At 39.6% G+C, this 22038-nt stretch overlaps 1 long non-coding RNA gene across 2 annotated transcripts in view; it reads left to right on the forward strand.

Moving 5' to 3' along the window:
* The window catches only part of LOC118319773, a 151489-nt gene that overhangs the window by 116654 nt on the left and 12797 nt on the right, over positions 1 to 22038 (forward strand). For both annotated transcript variants that reach the window (XR_004796095.2, XR_004796096.2), the window contains exon 3: positions 13796 to 13907. This is a non-coding gene — a long non-coding RNA (uncharacterized LOC118319773). The remainder of the gene's footprint in view (positions 1 to 13795; positions 13908 to 22038) is intronic.

The raw sequence follows: 22038 nt of genomic DNA on the forward strand, positions 1-22038 counted from the left end.
GCTTGATGACTGAATCTTATTTGATTTTCAAAATTGTTGCTGATTAATTTTAACTGACTAATGGTTTCAAACTATAATCACTACTCACTATTACAAAATATGTAAAATGGCATAATGGGGCTTCTTCAGAGGAATAAATCCTTTTCAGTGGAAATGTGTTGGTTTTAATCAATGTAAATGAAAATAAATTGTTTAGTCCTCAGTGCTCATCTTGAAATATGATCGTTATGTCAAGTGATTTAATTTAACAACAAGAAAGTAAATTTAGAAGAGCTCTGGTTTTAATTTATCGATCTTGAGACATGATCAGAATTTCAATTCCACATTGTGCTGAAGTCCAGATTTTCACCTTGTGTAGGTGAAGGTTGGGGTCTTCTCTTGACTGACAGGGGTAATCCCCCCCCTACAAAACGTTTATGTCTAAACACTAATCACCGCCCCCTGCATAATTGACTGATGCAAGTTTGGCTCAGGTTAATTTATGTGTGCAACACCAGGGAAGCTTAAGGACAATCCTTGGGTGTCGTCTATGTGATAGATCTCTCCCCCTCGCGCCCTTGTCACTGGGTGAAGTCTCATATGTTTACATATCTAGATTTGACAGCCTGCTAGTTAAAATGCAGGCTCCTAGGCAGCTTCCATCAAACGGTCCCTCCCACGCCTCAAAGCGCTGAACATACATGTTTCTGAATATTATTAGTAGAATCCTGCTGACGGTGGCCAACATCTGTGATACCATGATTGATCAACCGTTTTTTGTTATTTTTAACAATTGGGTCAGAAATAAAAGTATTATGAGACATGCATATTGCTCTGTTTATAATTAAGATTAGGGATGTTCGTTTATGGGTACAGTAATTATTGTTAACGGGTACAATGAACAGGGAATAGATCAATGGAATGCACTGATTCTGCTGTAAGCCCGGTGTTTGGCTTTTTCTCTTTTAAATCTACATTGAATCAGCAAATCAGGAAAGTGGATTTGAGATGAGAGGTTGAGGAATATGTAAAATACATATTAAAGGTACCCAACTGATTAATTCATTCACTTTTCATTCAGATTTTTTATATCATGTTGCTTTGATCATAAATTCACAACTTTATAAGAGGTAAACAAAGGTATGTGATTAGGAATAAAGTTTATGGTGGTGGTGGTGATGATGATGACAATAAATTGAAGTAGTTTTATGTTCTCTATTATGGACTACATCATAGTCTGTGTCCCTCTTTAAACCTAATTCCAAAGGATGGTGAATAAAATTAGTGTCCATCTATGGGCCATTATACAGTTACTTTGTCATTACATGTCTATTAGACTAAAATGTTGCTCAAAGCTTGGACATGGCCCTGGTAGTCAATATTTCTTGACAGAGGGAGATTGAACAGGAATTAGCTTGTGTAGAATGTATGCAGGGTTTTTTGATTTTATTGTCTTTACATTTTTTGTGGCTGTCAAATCACCCATGTATCTAAAGAGTAAGGCCGGCGTGTCATCTGTATTTGTTATTGGCAAAAGTCATTAAATGAGAAAAGATCAAGATACATGGTATTTTTGTTGGTATTTTCCAGCATTAAAGTTTAAATTACAGCAGATGCTGTAAAGTACAGATGTATTTGTGATCAACTTTTGATAAAGCACAGTACAAGGAAGGAATTTCTTACCCCATGGAACAGTGTGGCTCCCTGATATATTTAATACTGCCAGGACAACGATGAAAGTCTATGACACAGTGGACGAAACTGTATGAGTCTTTGGCCACCATCAGACTTTGCATTGGTTTTGTTGAGTCTTACAGAAAATACAGAATATCACCAGACCTTTAAATGTGAGTCATATCCGATTTCTGTGTTTACGCTCAAAACAACATGCACATGGATACATAATTTCAGATATAAGTTTACCATATGTGCACTGCCAAATTGCCATCTGTACTGGCTGCAAGCAAGATGGAAATAATAATTCATGCTGAGGGATCAGCCTGGTTTGTGGTAAAGGACTTGGAGATGGGGTCTTCATTTTGAAGGGGTCATCTGGAGAAGTAGCAGGGCTCTGCATTACTCATGGCCAGACACTGAACACTTGTCTTCCTCCTTCTTATTTGAAATCACCAATCAAAAAATCTACTTTTGCCCCCCTTCATGCTGTTTATCCACTCCTAATTTGCAACAGCACATACATTGTGACAGAAATGTGATGCTTTATAGCAACATATTGAAGAAGCATTCCTTCTTATTACACTTTTTTGGGGGCAGTTTTTATGCCTTTTGTGAGATAATTATAGGAAACAAGGGAGCAGGTGCAACAAATCCTCAGCTGGACTCAGTGGGGACATTACAGTTCGCGGTCGGCATCTTCCCAAGAGGGAAACTCTCCTTAAAAAAACGAGCCCTCAGGTTATCTGTGCATGCAGGTTATTACAACCCATACGTTTTATGGTGAGGTGACCTCTAGTGGCTGTAGTATTTGTGACAGGAGCAAAGGAGTAAGTCAGGTGACATATTTTATAAAGCAACAAATTCTCTCAGGAGGAGGTTGGGGTGGATGGATGGGTCAGCAAAAGCACGCCCTGAGTTGTCCAACAACTGCATCAGCCAATCAATGTTTGTGATGTCATCACAGAGAGCCACACTAACCCCAAACCTATACAAAATATTGGTCTCAGGATAGCAGCCACTTTGGCAAAATCAGGATGTCACGACTAAAGACTTTCACACGGGACAATCCTGTTTGTTTCCCATGTGAACCAGGAGCCATCATTGTTTCTTTTTACCACGATTATCCCACTACCTTTACCACAAATTTGTAACCAGGACAACAATGGTTAACAAACTCTAAACTGTAAAGTTGTCTGCATCACCTATCAGTTGTTACCAGTAGCCACAGGCTCAGTTCCTTAGTTAGAGAGTTCAAAAAACAATTACATCAGCTACTACTTTGAAAAATTCCAACCCTTAGCACAACACTGACCTGCCAGGAAATTGTTGTTTGGAGAATTAAATGAATTATGAAAGTGCAGAAAAACTATTTAGTCTTGCATATCCAACTGCCGTACTAATAAATCACTGCCACCCAAAAAGAACTAATTTGTGTTGTTGTACTGTGAGCATGATTGATGAGCATGCTCTGGGTTGCAGTAAAGGAGACAAAGTTCAACAATTCTGCAGAATATCTTTAGCATTCAGTGAAAAAAAAAAGGTCCTTAATCTCCTCAACTGCATCCATTATTGATATTGATGTACGTGTATGTACAGAATTCCTCCCATGTAAAGCCAAAAGAAGTATTGCCTTTGTCTTTTGTTTCTTGCCCAATGCTGTGTAAACAAATATTTGACAAATGCTTCACCTTGAAATTGCGTGTAGCAGCTGTCAATTTTGACTGTATAGTCTGAATTTTTTCCGGTCAAGCAGCGTCTGTATTGCCACCCCTACTGATTCTTCATTGTTGTCGACTACAATGAAACTGAAGAGCTGTTTTGTTTTTTTAAATACCTGCCAAAAAAACGTCACATGCAGATATCATGCACTAATGGTGCAGAGCATGAAGTGTAGCAGAGTGTAAAGATGCAGGACCTAAAAATAGACAAATAAACAGTGAACCATCCAAAACAGAAATATCATACATGGACATATATTTGATTTAATACGACACCAACTAGACTGTAGTAAACCAAATATACTGTGTTTGAAGAGGAGGTGGGCTTGTCAGTCTGCTGCAGTGAATAAGTGGTCAGAATCCCTTCAAAAAATCATGGAACGTTTTAGTGAAGAAGATTTATACACCCTATAATTTTCAATAGAGAATGAGCCAGCATTAATACTGCAGTCATCACTTCTTGACGAGGCCAATTTCAAATGTTCCTGCAGGATTACCACGTACGAACATTGAACAGTGCCATCAAAAGAACACTTCTTGAGGAGCACTGGCTGAATTTTGGCAAGAACATGGGAGACTAGTAAAAGAATGTTCAAAGAGGAGCTTATATCTAGAGAGGAGAAAGCTCTGAGACAAGAGCAGTAGAGAGTTAGCCAGAGAAGGCTTTTTGAGTAGTCACTGGTTGCATATCAGATGGGGCAAGTGAAGGAGAGGAAGGAGAGAGACATAAACTCAGGGAGCTTGATGTACTGTATGAAATTATGCTGCAGAGCTGAGTTACAGAGAGTCTGTTTGAAGCTACTGGACATTACTGCAAGTAAGAAAGTCAACAGAAACCAAATTGGTCAGAGGAAGAAAGAAAACATGCTCAGTCATGAACAAAAAAGGAAGAGGCAGCAATGAGAATATGATCAGGTACAAAATTTCAGAACACGGCCGGTCCAAATCGTGACTGACAAAATGGAAGGAGCCTTGTGCAAGACGCATGCCAACTGCACTATTTTCAAATCAAACGATTTAGAATTATATTATAAATTCAGTTGCAGAGATAATCGGAATAAATCAACATAATTACCGAGTAATTTGTATATTTATTTTAAAAAGGCTGCAAACTAATGAAAAATACCATCAATTAATGAAAATCTTGATTTGAATAACAGTATACCATTTCACGGGACTCCTTAACCGCTCGTAAATTGTGTCTGTACCCGAAAGAAAATTGAAATGTTAGAAAATTTGTCATTTCCTCAAGTTCCATCTACCAACTACCCACTTTGCAGGAGAGAGACAGAAAGAGTGGTGGCCCTATTGTTGAGTAGGGCAGATCTGACACTGCAGACATCAAATTGATATTAATATCTATGAGAAGCCTTTACCTTTTCAGTTATCGCGCTAGTGGTCAAATGCCTTCCAGGGGCAAGGCACAGCTGAGAACATGAATGTTTAACAAGACTGCTGCATAGTTCACCTCAATGCAAGCCTGCAGCTCTGAGCTGAATTATTCACTGCTGCAAGCCTGGTCTAAATTCCTACTGAGATTGCATTTATACGTCTACACTCAGCAAAGTGTGAAGGTACAACAAATTCAAAAAAAATGTAGTTAGACCCTCTGCATGTGATCCTGATGACGGGTTCAATTGCCAGAAATAAACATGGGTGAGAGCCACACACTCGCTCAGTGATTCATGATGGTTTGTTAATAGGTTGTTTTTTTTAAATATATTTTTTGTCAAAAATTTGCTCATTACAGATAATGTTTTTCACATTGTGCTTACACTCAAAAACAATAAACAAAGACAGTGGTCCAAAGACATAAATTTGAACTGAGTACTGGAAGACCTAGTTGTTAATGACAGTGGTCAGTTGAAGGGTTGATGTGACCTTCATTTGTTCTTCCAATGTGAAACTTGGTATTACTTTTGTCCCCACCACGCTGTTCTTATTAATTTCATAATGTAAGAAAAGCTTGCGTAGTCATAGCCGCTCTCCCCAAAGAATTCATTATATGTCCCTGTCTATTTACAGGGGTATCACTAAAATAATTAAACGTGGAGGGAGGAATCCGGGGGTCCGTATGGGATTCCTGCTGAATATATTAGAACCTGGCAAATAACATAACCTAAAGAAAACGTAGCCTAAAGGGACATGATTAAGTTCATAATGAAAATGTTGGCAGATCTACCACCTGCAATTCTAATAATTCTTGAAACAATGGGTCCAGACAGGAGCAAGCTTCTCATTTCTAGCTAGTGACTGTTGATTTCACCTTCTGCAATAACAGCTGTTTTAACAGCTAAAGCTAAATTTTGCCCGCTAAATGTGAAAACAACAACAACAACGAAGAGATAACTAAGCTTTCTACACAATCTCTTACTTCCCCTTTAACTGTTGGTGTCCCAGCATGCTGTTCGTTCAAGAGCCAGCAGAGCGGTAGACTCATGTCACTTTGTTAACGTTACACCACCAAACACTTATTATTATTAAGTGTTGATATTTAGTTTAAGTGTTTTTAGCCTTTTTTTTGCACATCCTGTTCATTCCGGTTTTTACTGGGGAAAATTTACATACAGCTACTCTCATGTTGCCTTTTTTTGTCTAAGTGAACCAAGTTAAGCAGTTGATTGTAAATTGTAGGCTATATTAGTTAATACATCAATTAATTACGTCCATTCATACATCTGTTGTTGGATAAAAAACATGCTGACATTTTAAATGTGCAATAAAGGTATTTATGACGCTCTTGCCCCTTGTTTGTTGATGTTTTTTTATGGAGTATCTCTGGTATGAATTTTTACAACAGCAACGCGCACAGTATTTTAATCATACAAAAACCCACTGATAGAGGTTTTGCCAGAATTTGTAATTACTTTCAAGGCTATTTCTAATTAAAAATTGAATCAACAACATGGATACTAGAGATGTTTATTAAATGCTGTTGTCCTTGAACATTGACAATGAAGGATAACAAAAATAGAGTCTGTGGTCCGTCGTAACTTATCAATTCTAATGACACTGAAAACAGTAATCCATCAACGTGTCCTGTTTGATTCATTATGAGGCCAAATGTAAATTTGGAAAAACCAGGTGACTGTCTCGTACTCAGTACTGGTAAATCACAGGAGACAGACAAACAACTTCTGTGCTCCTAGTGGTTTCAGGGGGTATTGTTGTTTGGCATTTGTTCCTCCATCAACAGGTTTCTTTTTCTCTTGAGAGGTTGAGTTGTTTTTGTCAATTCAACTAGTCCACCGTCTGTCATTTCCATCACTGGGGATAGATACTGAGGAGAACGTTATATTCTTTCTTGTTTTGCTTACACAATTGGTGACGCAGTCCCTTTGTGTCGTAATTCGAGTCGTTATTTTTTTTGTGCTATAAAATGCATCCTGCTGGTCAAGGGAATAACATGGGGAAAGCAAGGCTTATAGGGACCGATATACGCTCGGGTGTTGTCGTTTTATTATCACCATTATATTGTGCAATCAGTTTTAACGTCAGTGTTAAAGTTTAAGTCAAAAGGTTGTCTATTTCCACTTAAACATTCAGCATAACAGAAAACTACGACCAAAAATAACAAATACATACCAAAAAAAAAATCAATTTTATTAACTGTGTGACTATTACAATATTGATTCATCTCTGTTTCCTGACTATTCCAGGTTTAAGGGGATGTGGAGTCTTCATCTAGAAATCTAAGGAAATCCATTGCAAAGATGCGGTTGCTGATTATGAAATCATTATTTAGTGGAGTGGTTCGGCATACGTACACAGTTAGAATGTAGTGTGGTACAAAACTAAACCAAAAGCCAGATACTTTTATTATTTTCATATTTATTTATTTAATATAAAATTGTTTGCACGCACACAAACATAATAATCTACACATAGAAGACCATTGAAATCTTGTGACATTCTCTGTTTACCTGCCGCTTCACAATAATTGCATGAGGAGCGGAACTACTATATATGTAGCCGTTATGAAGTCCACCGCCTGATGTCAGCTGCATTGATAAACAGCTCTCCAATAGGCTGTGGATAGGAACATCCCATCCATGACTGACTCTGACAGCCATCCTGCTTTGCTTCAAAGCAACACATCTACTCTCCACACTCCAGCACCAGGCCTCATTTTCACCAACTGCCTCAGAGGAAAGACATGGATGGCAGCCATCACACCCCTCAAAACGCAACCACATCACCCGCCCACTTTCTCTGGTACAATACATATACTGTAGTATCACTGTTATCTGTTAACACTGTGAGTTACCTTCACGACATAATTGCTCAGTCTGTCTCAGAAGCCGTAGTAATGAATGCAGCATGTATCCTCTGTTGTCTTGGGCGGAGTGGCTACTTTTGTGAATGAGAGAGAGAGGTCAGTGAAGTGATATGGAGTGAGAGGACAGCGCGGTATGGCGAGAAATCAAATACACAGACATGTTGTTCATAAACCACACATGCTCTGCTTGGCGCACTGCTGCAAGCTCTTGTAGTGGAGCCTGAAATACAGTCAGATTCCCCAGGCGCTGGTACAAGTGAGATATGTTAGTGGCTGGACTTCTCCATCAAAACAGGAGCATATACAGTACTGCACTATAGTACCAAAATGTATATTGCCAAAAGGCATTGTGCTGCTTCAGAAATAGTTACTGAAAGATACATGAATTACAAAATGCCTTACTGTTATGGTGATGGATACGGTCTTGAGGTTTGGAATGCAGCACTCGATGGTGGATTGATGTAGGTTATAGCTTGTATTAAGGGCAATATAATTAAATATATATTTATTATACATATGGAAGCTATAACTTGTGTTCACTTTATCATGTGTGAAACCTTGGAATAATTATCATTGCCTCTGAGGATTAACTGCTGGTGCATCTGCTGCACTAGAGCCTAATGGTGGCAATGTATTATTAAGAGATAAAATACAGTATTTTCTACCTTGTACTTGGCTTCTAATGATTAGACCAAGGGAACTGGACAAGCTGCCTGTGTCTCCGGGGTTTACCTTCTTTGGGGGTGTGCAGTGGAATACAGCACAGGCTGACTGTTTAATCCTAATACTTCCCCTGTCAAATAGAGGTGCAGATAATAAATATATTACATACTGACTATACGTCCTGTAGTTTACATACTACCAAAATATATCAATTAAAAATGATTTCTTTTTTTGACGAGTCAGATAAAGTTAAAACTGTGCAGCTGAGTAAGTGTCCAATCAGCAGCTTTCTCGCAAGACTGCATTCTGACAGAGACAATGTTACACAGACAAGTCAGCTAATTGCCAGGAAGCTGAAACCTTGTTCAGAAGTAGAATTTTCAAGAGGTGCCTTGTTGCCGCAGTGGAGTTTGCTAGAACCGGACAAAGAAAAAGTTTTCTTACATGTCGGGTTGTTTGTCTTATATTGCCAGAAGCCAGTGGTTTCTGACCAGTCGCACTGTGTTGCATATTGTATTAACTTGGTGGTAAGACTTATGATCCTTCCTGAGATACTAAAATATCTGGGCGATGTTGGTGTAAACAATCTTTATGGGTGACTTTGTAGGTTTCAATTCATTATTAGGTCATTAGTTTTAAGGTTTAGGCAACATAGACACTTAGGTCAAGGTAAGGGAAAGGTTGTGGTTTTGTTTAAATGCAAATAAAAAGAAATTAGCCTGGAATAAGTGGACTTTGTCTGTATTTAAACCAAACCATAATCTTTCCCTAATCTTATCAAAGTACTCTGAGTGCCTTAATATTACCATAAAAACTGCAATAATGCTGTTGTCCCTAGAATTGGCTATTGTACTTATCGTATGTTCTGGGGGCGAAAGAAAAATGTTGTCAGTGAGCATCCTACTGGTTTGTTCAGTATCATAATATTTGCAGCCTGCTAAATATGCAAATTAACAAGATTTTCTCATTACGTTAACTGAAAATGTTTTTCCAGCCACAATTATGTTTCCTTCAAAATGTATTTGCTTTTTGCAGTCAATTTGTATATGAATGTAATATCAATGGGACACGGCTGCATTGGAAGAGATGAGGGACCAAATCCACTGTCTTTGTTCTGTACAAAAAAATCCATCCCAAATTCAGACCAAGCAATTGAACTGCAGGCTTTGGCTGTCAAGTTAGACAAATCAAGCCGGTGTTTTCCAAAGTGATTCTATTTATTTTCTATCATTCCACTGTAGCTCAACAAGGAAACACTGTCCTGGGAAACACAAAGAGGGAATTAAATGAGTGCAACCTTTGAAAGAATTGTTGTTTCCTGAAGTAAAAAAAATGTGGTCACCGAGGAAAAGGGGATAGAGGTACTCCTATAAGCACTGAGCTATCTCAACCAAGAAGCTGCTGCTGATATTGTCACTCCGCCTGACAAGGTCATTTGACAAAAGCTTAAGGTAGATTCAAGCATCTCCGTCATTTGACTGGAGTGTTCTGCTTGTCAGTTGGTGAAAGTACTTCATCTTCCATTTTTGTGCCACTTAGCTGTTTTGAAATAGAATGTAGACTTGTTTCTACATCTCTCTATAGCTTTCACTTGTTAAAGACGAACCCTTGCAGTTTTTCGAGTTTCAATGCTGTGATTTTAATTGGATTTCAGTTGAATTCGGACCTATATGCATTTTGCTGAGAATGAAGCACGCATTTTCCTGAAAGTGTCCATTCACTTTTCAGACAAGAACACACAAAAAGGCCAATTAACCGAGTGTAGCAACTGAAGAGACAGAGTTAGACAAAGTCAAGTATGGTTTAGTTTAACCACTGCTCCAAATCCACAACAATGAGCAATGTTGACTAAATAATTGCATGAATATTGCAGAGTTTGTTTTGTGTGTATACACCTGATTTTTAGGAGCCAAACATGGTTTTGGGTGATCACAATGCGGCCACATGATGGTTTAAAATAATGTATAACCACTTTGTGAAGGAAATTGGCTGGAAACTGGTCTCACACGCACCCTCCACTGACATTGTTTTGTATAATTTAGCAGAAAAGTTGTAAGTCATAATAAGTGTATTTTTTTCTGTACTTGCATAGTTGTAAAATTTTAAGAAAACACTTAAACCCAAGTATTTAAACTAGAATTAAAGTCTTAGGTTGTATTTCCTCTGCCAATCAGTTGCATGGTCCTAAAAAACAGCAGTAATATGGTGAAATTCCCGTCAGGTCCCAGGGCTCTCCACAGCACGGTCAGTTTCCAACTGCTGCAGGAAAATGTGCCATTCTAATATTACTAGACCTTAGCTCTGCCTCTGCCAACCAGTTACATGGTCACAATATCCTCTTCTGTTCCTGAGTTATGGTGTTAAATAATGTTCCTGAGAAATCATGTTCACGATAATTGGATGGATGGACGACCTGAACACATAGTGCCTCCGGCTATGCCTGTCGCTGGTGTGGAGGCATAAAAACTTTGTTGGGTTTTGAAATTAAATAAACCTTAATTATCCATGTAGACTAAGTTGTTCATTGTTTTACGCTACTTGTTAGTGTTATTTATTTATTATCTTTTTCTTTTACCCTTGTGAAATATGGTGTTTGGTTATATTTGTATATATATATAGATATCTTATCTATATATATATTTATACTTTTTTCTTTACGTTTTTTTGGTATGTGGGACAGTAATTTGGCAGCTAGTTTACACTTTTGTAAGGCCACTGTTCTTTTTTCTTTACTAATTCATTATTTGCATCTTTCTCTGATTGGTAATCATTATCATTGAATTTGTTGTGCGTTGTTGTCTAATTCTGTTTTCACACTCTTGTAGACTGTGGAGACCCTTCTTCTAACCGAGGAAAGTGCTTATGTTTTATCTTTTAGTTATATTTCCCTTTTATCAATTTGTAATAAATACTCTGGAGTACAGATTTGACATATTTTGTGTTCTGTTTCAATTCTGCTTTTGTCTAACAGCTTTGAATTTGAGGAATTTTCTTTTGCAGATTCACTTAATTATTCACCAGAGTTTTGGTACACATTCTCCTAAGATTATTGTAACACAAAACTTATGTTATTGTCATACTCCTGTTTGGGAAGCTGACAAGGGTTCCCCTTGAGACTTTGTTTTGTTTGCTCGAGTACATGCCCACAGTGGGATAGGATCTAGATGCTGGCAGGTAGAGTGCTAGCTGGTGAAACTGCCTCATGGGGCACGTCTTGCTATTTTTCTGGTATGAAAAGTATTGCTACTTTGCTTTACAAGACCACCATAGTTCAGATTTGGGCTTTGAACCATTTTTAACCTATACAGTGACAACTTTTAAACTTTCCAAACTCATTTCAATTGTGACCCAACTTGCCTTCTACAAAGAAGAAGCAGGATTAGGTTTTGGCACATGCCCTGTGGCAAATGTCATCTTCCATATTTGCATGTAGTAGATCAAAGTGTGTGTCATGTGTCAGATTATTCCTGTTATAACAATTTCTGTCTCAGGTATGAACCCAGATTTTATATTATTCCGCTCGTCACCATGCTTACATTTAGTCCATAAGCCATTCCCCCAATTATTTGACATTCATATCGGTATCAATTCGACAGCTTTGAAGGAAGAAAAAGCGTTTTGTTTTTTTCATGATAACAGATTCTTAAATCACTCCACGTGTGCATATTCAAGGCTAAATGGGGGATGATATGAAAAGCAGAGCTAGAAGAACTCAAGAGCTGTGATTCTGATACCTAATGCCGCAGACCCTCAGGCCGCTGCTCCTATCCCTTCCAGTGGGAGGCAGATAGAGTCATCATTAGAAAAGGGTTGAGAGAGAAAAGCTTGAGTCAGAATCAAACAGAGGAAGAGAGCGGGCGAGAGAGAAATAACAGGTTTCAATTCAACTCGCTGCTCTCACTGATTCTCTTTGAACTCGCAGCCAATTTTGCATGCTTGCGCAGACCTATGCCTCTGAGCCAGAAGCCGGCTCTTCCGACATCTAACCCTTGTGCTCGATCTGTGGAGCTCGCTGCCTCAACGGCCTGCTGCAGAACGATGGCCAAGGTTGAAGTGGAGGAGTTGTCACACCCCTTAGCTTCAATAATCACCTGTGGCATGTGCCTGTTCCTCTCGGCCGCCTGTGAGAATCTGTTTCACCATTAAGATTAGAGCTTTGACAACAGTACATGCAGCAAAGTATATTTTGATGAAATGTGTTGACTGGCAAGTGGGAATGTATCATTTCATTATTCTGAAGCCAAGCCAATTAATGTTAACTCTTTATTTCATACTAAGTAACTGTCAATGTCATTGTTGTGCTGATTCCTTTTTTTGTTTGCTCTTCAACAAGGCTGAGTCAAGTAGAAACCATGAAAGAAACATTAATCTGAAAAAATAAGAAACAAACTAAAACTAATTGATATTCGCTTTTCAGTATTTATCTCCACTGTCTACCATCTGCCTTTGTTCCCGCTTTGACAGTTGATTGGTATTAATTTGTTATTGTTTTAATGTGTTTTCAGTACTAAACTGCATCTGTACTGTGTATTGTGACTTAATTAGTATTATAGATTATATGATATATATTTGGAACATTTTGGTTAATGTTGTAGTTGCATCCTCTTTCTCTGTTCCCAGTTTCTTATTTGATTGTATTTTGTTTTATATTATTATGCTCTTTGTATTTTATTCAGTTTGTTTTAATTGAGTTGTAGTTTGGCATTTTAATTTTACCTTCTTTTTTTTTTTCAAATGGCAACTTTGTTTTTGTGATTTAACAGAAGTAGCTGCCGTCACATGAAACATCAGTGCAAACTGTAGGCTACTGTAAGGGTTTCTTTTGAAATAGGTTTCCCTTTTGATTTTGAGATCAGTTAAGCAACAGGCATGAGTCCAGCAAATCCAACTAGGACATCAATACTGGACAATTTTTTATCTGTGTTTTTTAAAATTCAAGGCACATAACATGTAGTTAAGGGTTAGGAAAGTAAAACGCTTCAGTTGAGGAGAGGAAAAGATTGCAGTTATGTCAAATAAATAGGCAAACAGTTTTCGCTGGTTTGCGATGGGATATGTAATCATTTCTACTGCAGCACACTGACCTCCACACTCCCACTTTCCACACCACAAAGAAAAAAGGCACAATACTTCCTGCATTGGCACTGAACGTTGGTTTTACTCATAAATCGTGAGGTGCAGGTCATCCAATACAGATGTAATTATTAGGGATGTTGGGCTGGTCCAGCGATATCTCACTGCAAAGACCGCACAGATATTCATCATGTCTATATTGTACGATGGAAGTAAAACAACAACATGTAAACTGACACACACCTCATCAGCCCAGTCCAGGTTGTTAGTGTTTTGCACCCAAGGGTTCTTTAAAAACCTTAACTACTCATTCAATAACTTGGGCAATGTGGGCGGCAAGATTGTTGCCTACCAACACCCAACTAGGCTCCACTCCACAATCTTACTGTCTGGTTGTCTTCACAAGGTTTGTCCACCGAAGAGAGGAATGAGAGGTGGCACAGCCCAGATCGGGATCTAAAGTCAGAGGAGCTGTGAATGAACAAGAGCGGTGAAGGTGCTCCCACAGTCATACCGCGGTAAGTCTAACAATGCTCCAGAGCTTAACAAAACACCACATCTTTTTAAAGGAAATCACTTATTTCACGGTTAAGGCACCTCTTCAGCTTCAAGGCTCACTGAAATGTGATTTCCTGCTCACACCCTGCCTCGGTCGATGTTGTCAGAATGATTGCACTGTTTTCGTTCAGGCCAATAACTGATATCATGTTTAGAGGTCACACTTCTAAACTGCATGAGCAACATACCACCATTGGCCACACATGATATCAAGTCATCACAAATGGTTCCACGCTGTGTTCATTGTGGTTCCTGTTTGAGTTCGTACTTGTTGTTTTGGCAAAAAATATTTATTCATTTCTTTTGACATATCGCTAATGTAGTTTTTTGATCTCAGTCCAGTTTTGGTCAAACAAAAAACACTCGGTCCATTTTCATTGTTCATATTTAGAAACTGTAAATACATCTGATGTTTAGTCACCATGGTTACAGTTGTTCTTGTTCATTGCAAGGTTAGCAGGACAGACAACTGTTTATCTGTTCACACCAGACTGTAATACAGTAAACTCATTGCCCATAGTAAATGCTGTTAATATTCACAAACTCCGGCTGATAGGCTATAAACAAGAGTAATGGCTCAGTGAAGGTACTGTCTATGCAACATCCACAGGTCTTCATAATGTTATGCTTACTGCAGCTTACTACTGCATTTAGTCCATATATCTGTTCATTTTAAGCTTGCGTTAGTGCAAGTTCAAGTTGCTGCTGCTTATTACTGCCAACTGTCCAAGAAGCTAAATCACCTTCATAAAGAAGAGCTATTTATTTGCTGATGAAAGTAAATGGGTGTATGTGATTTCAGTGTTCATACAGTTGAAGTCTTGTGTTTGCCAGTTTTTTTGAGCCACAATCTCATAGGTAGCAAAATACAGTGTATTGAGGTTGTTAGATCAAACCTGTTAAACAAAGACGTTTTACCCTTTTGATCCTGAACCATTTCTCTTCACTATAGCAAAAAAACATACTTATTATTAGAATAAAATGGCTTTTAACATACTGAGTGTGCAGTAGAAATATGCCCATAAAGTATTTGAACTAAAAGTAAAGGATGTTTCTTTGTGTGCACGTGTCCTTGGTAATGGAGGTGAAGCACCACAAGCTGCAGTATCTTAAGATGTGTCAAAAAAAGATGATCAATCCGTGTGTTTAAAGGAAGATTGGAGATAAAATAGTACCTGTTTGAGCACCAGTTTACAGTGACTTCAGATTGTTTTGGCCTGAGCCCTGCTTGTGCTATTGGTGCTCCATTTTTCACTGAATATGCTTTTTTTAAGGGAACAGCCTCAACACATATTTCAGTTGCTGTTGCTGAGTTACTGCTGGCTGTTGGCAAATCTCCACACGTGAATCAGTTTGAGCGAAACCATGTACTGTCAAATTAAGTTACATGCCAAAAACTTTGAAAAAGTCTTAGTTGAGTAGAGTTTTATTTGAATTCATGCATCATTTTCATTATTCATTTCATTATTATTCATTATTGCAATTTATTTTCTCGATTATCCAATTCATAAAAAAACATAGTGTGACCTGAAATGACACTACCTTTGCTAAACTGACAGACCGGTTATGTTCAGGTTTGCTTAATGTTCCTTCTCTCATTCAGAGAGAGTCGTCGATGAGCAGAATGGCAACGTGTCCTTGTAAGTTTCATGCGCAGCTAAGGGAATGAAAAAGCAGAGTGGGTCAGCTTGTGGCCAAGACAAGTAGTTCAAACTGCATTCTTATTCAAAAAAGCGTGCTATGTCGAAAGCATGTCACCTTCTTTCCTACCAAAGCAGGCAAACATCTGGGGGGAACAGAGCATTCACTCTGTCCACTCAATAAACATTCACCCACATGTAGAGCATCTCCTGACTTTTTAGACATGGTGGGTAGTGAAAGCAAGTCTCTGTTACAATTGGTGCCATTAAGTGGCCTCAATGGGGGATTTTGGAGGAGCCTCGTGGCAGTGATAGCTCCCACCTTCTCTCTCTGCTCTCTCTTACTCTCTCTGCTCTCGCATGCTTTTCCTCAACTCTGTGTCTTATTCTCGACTCAAGCTTGACCCTGAGAGCACTAAGAGACACTTGTCTCCTCATTTCTTTACATAGACAGAGAAAAGAAGATGGCTTCAACTCTCTTATTCTACCACCTTATACATATCTTAGGAACTTTTTAAAAGGTGGCTTTGAGAATTTAGCAGGGCCGTTTTTGTATTCAGCCAGGACAGCTTATGGTAGGGATGAATGCAGATCAGTGCTTTTACTTGAGGATGTTTGATACATCCCAAAAAATCCCTCGTAGAAATGATTATGAATTCTTAGGGAATCTTGGGACCCGTTTGAATAGGGTGAGCTGTAGGCTGATCCCACTGCTCGGAAGAACAGAGGAGATAAGCCTTCATTGTCAAGCCTGACAAGATTAAGCCAACTCAAAATGCTGATCAATCCAAGCCAGATTCTGAGTGGCGAGGGACAAGTGGTGGCATAGGTGGCTGCTGCTCTGAGGTGTAAGCATACACTTCATCTCAACCTGCAGGCCAGAAAGAGGCCCCCCACCCCACACTATACCCCAGCCCTATTGCAGCAGTCCCAACCTTCTCGTGAGGAGATGCAATGGCCAGGAAATCCTTATCTGCCTCACCTCTGCACTGCAGACAACGCTACACACTGACACATTTACAGTAAAATAATTGGCAGTCTGGTTTTTATCTGTCTGCAAAGGAATTAATCAACTGGTTCTGGTCCATTTTCTGCGAAAGTGATCATTATCTTTAACCTCATTATTCTGGTAGGCCTATACAATGTGTGTGTGTGTGTGTGTGTGTGTGTGTGTGTGTGTGTGTGTGTGTGTGTGTGTGTGTGTGTGTGTGTGTGTGTGTGTGTGTGTGTGTGTGTGTTTTCTGAGAAATTTCAGTTACAGACCTTTGTTTTTTCCTCTGTTAATAACTGTCGCCTGGTAATGAATACGGTTATTACAGAAATCGGAAATTTCTGCTGGAGCAGACAACCAATTTAATAGCATAACACATAAATACATCTCATTTGAAATGTCAACTCATGCACCCCTCACCCATCTTCACTTATTCTATTTTATGTGTGGTCTCACATTAGGGACCAGCCATACTAGTTGATTATAACATTATAATAGTTGCCCGCTCAGCAGTCAAAAGTATTACTGTTTCCACCACTGTAACAGCCATGTGTCTTCCTCTAGACATTTTCATCTCCTATGCAAATACAGACCCAATGGAGCCAGTAATCATTCATCAGGAAACTGTCTCCAAATGGTAACTGCTTCTGTCCTGCTCATTCATTATTCATCACCATGGTCAGGTCAGGCAGCAAGAGGCTCCAATGGTACCACATACACAGCCAGCCTCATTCCACTGTTTATCTCCCTCACTTGGAGTATTGAAATAAGAGGAAAAGTCCAATGTTCACTTAGCTCGCTGCTGAGTGTCAGAAGTGAGGCTGTGTAGCTTGGTTCACTTCTCCACCCCTGGTATTGATAAAACACCTCGCCCGCTGCTGATACTCCTGTTCATTACTGTGTTTAATGAGAAACTTCTGCATAGACTGTGCCGAGCACAAGGCGAATGCACGTTGCACAAATCAGAGGGAAATTTATTTAGGAGGAACTGGAGGCTGGAGTTTCATCACAAATGTGACAGGCAATATGACGTGTAGGAAACAGCCTCATAAACAGGGCAATATACAAATACCTCGGTGGAAACTCCTTCATATCTCTGCTCCCCTGCTATCATGTGCAGTGTTTAACTCAAATTACACAGCAGCAGCGAAAAACATCAAACCGACATGTTAACCTATCGAGGGAAGAAAAATGAGCTACCTCGGACGCAGCAGCACTGTTCTCTTCTGGTGTCTCGTCTTGATCCCTGCAGGAATTTTTCTGTCTGTGTATTAATAACCACTTCAAAGCAAAAGCGCTCCCCTGAATGTGTTGTGCATGCATTTAGAGGTCTATCTTACCCTGTTATGAGCCCCCGCAGCAGAGTACATGTAAACATACCAAAGGCGAATGCATGCCAACCTGCTGGCGGTAGTCTGTCACCATATGAGTCAACTTTCTGAGTTTTTAGTTTGATTTGTTTTCAAGCTGCAGCCCGGACTTGTGATGGATGATTTCCTTGTGCAGCATTCATCAAGGCTGTCAAGTGGGGTTACTTGTCACCATTCAAATGAATGGAAAAGACTAATGCCATGGAACTATAGATTGGCAAAAATTTTAAATTACTCTACGGATGGAACACATCCAGAAATATTATATGCTTTCTGTCTTCAAGTTGGCTGATAAGCTAAATTTATGGTAGTTGACTTTTGCCCCATGGTGTCAACTTCAGCAGGGGACGCCAGCAGTTTTTAGTTTTTCAACTATGAGGGTTTTGTGAAGTTTATAGAAAGGGCCTGGGCACATCCCCTCTAGTCTGTCATCATACTTAAGCGAAGCATTGTCTAGGCCCTGAAGCTCCCCTAGATAAAACTGCCAGTGATGCAATTTCCCCAAGACCCCTCAGGGCCCATAATTCTCTTTGTAGGTTGTCTGACAATTTGCTAAGCAGTTGAGTCAGGGACACAGGAAGACTGAGAAGTGCTGCAGCTTACAGCGTGTTAACTGAGCACGAGGTTCTGCAGATAAGTCTGCGAGGGTTGCGCGAACCATTTCACTGATATATTTTATATAAAGCAGTGAAAACTGATATGTCGGACTCCCATTCCCACTTGGCAAACATGCTACAACCACAACATTTCTGTTGTTTCAGGGCGAAAATATTTGTTTAGTGGTGATCATCAAAACAAAAGAAAATCCCACTAATACAGCACGAGCCTGAGGAGCCAGGAGGCAAATAGGTGGAAATGATTTTGAGTCCCACTCTGTTTAGTACAGGTGCATTCTGGGCACATGCATTCTGGGCACAGAATGCACCAGTACAATACCTAGATTTAGTGCATCACGTGTTAATCACCCTGCCGAAGGACCAAAAGAGGGCGTTGGCTCTGAGCTAGAGTGACATACATCAAAAGACATGAGACACTTCACTGTATGTGGAGTGAGCCAAGTTCTGTAATGATGCCCAGTGTTCCATTTCACTTGTCATGTTTCAGACATGATATTTTTTTTATTTTTTTTAACAAGCCATCTGCAACACTCCAAAACTATCACCATGTCGTTCACAAGGACACCAGTTACACTGAAAAGTTAAATTTATGCAAAAATCTGTTGTGCTGCCTGTAAAGAACTTTATGTTTGCGGTGTGTGTGTGTGCGTGCGTGTATGTGAGGGAAGGGAAAGACAAGGACAGCAAGAGAGAGTGATAAAATCCCCCCCCCCCCCCCTATTGGTACAGTTACCCATGAAAGTAAAATCATATTTCCTATCTTTTTCACCTTTTCTCCTCACAGTAAACCATTCACAATCAACCTGTAATTGATTGTAAGAATGAAATTGCCCGTTACAATCTGAGATGGAATTGCCGGAGGGACGGCATGAGGGAACTAAATAACAAATGAGAGGACAGGATGAAAGACGCCGCTTTAATTCACCAAAACTGATTTGATAATAAAACTTGAGCCCATTTCATAGTATAGCGAATTACGTCTTCAGTGAGTTCTGCCATCACGGCTGCAGGAGTTTTATATCTCACAATCAACTCAATATCAAAAATAGTCTGTAACTTACTAATGTATTTTGAAAATACATTGACATATACAATTTAGCAGATACAAATACCCATACATACACATTAAGAAATAATATGATTATACCTTACATTAATATATGATGTCAAAAATATTTAAACCTCTCTACTTTTATCACACAGTGAGCTCTCTTTACTAATTTAGCAATGCAAAACACACAAGAGGGCTCCAAGGTGACATGAAGTATGAGTCAATTCTTCATGTGAAGGGAGTAATTAATTAGGATGTCAAATTCGAAGAGCATCCTTGCCTTCATTTTTCTTCTTAATTGGGAAATAATTTGGAATTCGGAGAGGCAGCAGATCCCATGTAATGAAGATTGACACCTGTTATTTCGCCCTGTCCTCACCACCCACCACAGACTAGAAATTATTAACGGCCATGCCCTTCTGTAGGGTTAGACACATGCGCTTCCTCAGAGCTCATTGCACAGTCACAAAGGTCCCGATAGACGGTGACTATTGGTGGGCGGCTGAGCGCCGCCCGTCAGGGCAGACCTGGATGACGGAACACGACTGCTCTCTCGGGCTCGGCTTCTCATATCCCATGTAACAGCTGTCTCTCCCAGAGTGATGACTTCATTTTGACTGTGGCAATCCCACCTGGAAGGATCCTCGAGACTATTGCCCCCCTGAAACTAATATCAGTGCTAACATATGTCAAAAAGGTCAAGTGCGTGTGTTCTCACCTTTCACGGAGCACACTACGGCTGAGATCAGCCCAGCCCCAAATTATGGCTCCTGCCTGCATGTGGAAGGAAGATCAATTGCCCCCTGCTGTCTGGTTGTACTTAATCTCACATCCACAAAGTGTGGCTATGTGAGATTAGGTTGGACTAAAGGACTAAGCGCTTGGTGTAAACACTGACTGGGACATGTCTAATTGCATCCACAAACAGGTGAAAGTCAAATAAATCGTACACAACTACAGTACGTGGTTGACTGACCACACATACATCGATGGAACCTGAACAAATGCACATATAACGAATCTTACTCACAATGCCACCACACACAGACACACAAACACACGCAGCTGCTAAACCATTGACAACCATGTCAATCTTCAATTCAGAGTCATTCACCAGAGACACAGATCCGTGCTCTGTTGTCACAGGACAGGGAATCTTAATCAAACCTGAGCTCTGTCAGTCTGCCGCTCACTTTTTTTTTTCCCACACACAAAACCAAATTAAATGTGTGAGGGTGGGTCATAATACTCCTGTTGTGGGGACCTAAATCTCTTAACACAGTCACATTTTGGACGTGTCCTCCTTATGGGGACAAAAAGCAAGTCCCCATGACTTCATGATTAAATTTTACATATGAAGACATGTCGTACGGTTTAGGGTTGGTTAGCTTTAGGTTAAGGTTTGAACAAGTCTGCAATAAATTAGTGGAAGTCAATGTGTGTGTGTGTGTGTGTGTGTGTGTGTGTGTGTGTGTGTGTGTGTGTGTGTGTGTGTGTGTGTGTGTGTGTGTGTGTGTGTGTGTGTGTGTGTGTGTGTGTGTTTTGTTGCTCTTACTGTAAGAGCAACAGATCTGTCAACCGACTAAATAATCATTGTTTGTGTGTAGCAGATTGGGCAGCTTGAAAGGGTTAAGCATGAGTGGATTAACATGCCAGCACACATCCGTTTTCATACTCTAATCCTCTTAGTGCCCACTCCTAATACGTTTTTATATCTTTTCTATCGCTCACTGAGGTGAAATATCAGATTAGTTGCCAGGCTTTGACTATATCTTATTACAACCTTATCTAACACTCAGGGGTTGTGAGCTTTTATTTAGGTACGGCCAGCTGCTGTGCTGGGCACTGGGTTCTCTGCCTTTTGTTTCGAAAAATTCAGAATTAAGGTTTTAACGTTGCTCTGCTCATTGAGATTAGTCTCTGTAACAGAGGATTTGTCCATCATCCGGTTGATTTGCTGATATATAACAACATGTAGACTCTTTTGTTCACAATGTAATGGCAGAAATTAGTTGGCAGGTGTGGCAGTTTAATATAAACTTGTCTGGATGAGTGAAAGTGAATCCAAGGCTCCGTCTTTGCATCTGGAGCCCACTGCGAGGAAAAAACAATTGCTCTTCATGGACGCATCATGTGCCGACTTGATGTCTATTGACTCTGACATGTATAAACCTGTTTGTGCACACACACATCACACACAGGGAACCCATGTAATAATCCACACCTAGCTTGTGTAAATACCACAAACAAGAAGTCTATCAACCTGGGACAAAGATTCAATCTTTACACTGCCCCGAGCGGAACTAGATCTCATATGGCTAAAATCAATCACTTTCTTGCAAAAGTTAATGAAACATATGAGAACACTGGCTTTACTGTAAATCAATGAATGTGTTCTTGTGGAAGGTGTCTCTGATGCCAT

This window comes from Scophthalmus maximus, chromosome 9 (genome assembly GCF_022379125.1).
Source record: "Scophthalmus maximus strain ysfricsl-2021 chromosome 9, ASM2237912v1, whole genome shotgun sequence".
Lineage (NCBI taxonomy): Eukaryota > Metazoa > Chordata > Actinopteri > Pleuronectiformes > Scophthalmidae > Scophthalmus > Scophthalmus maximus.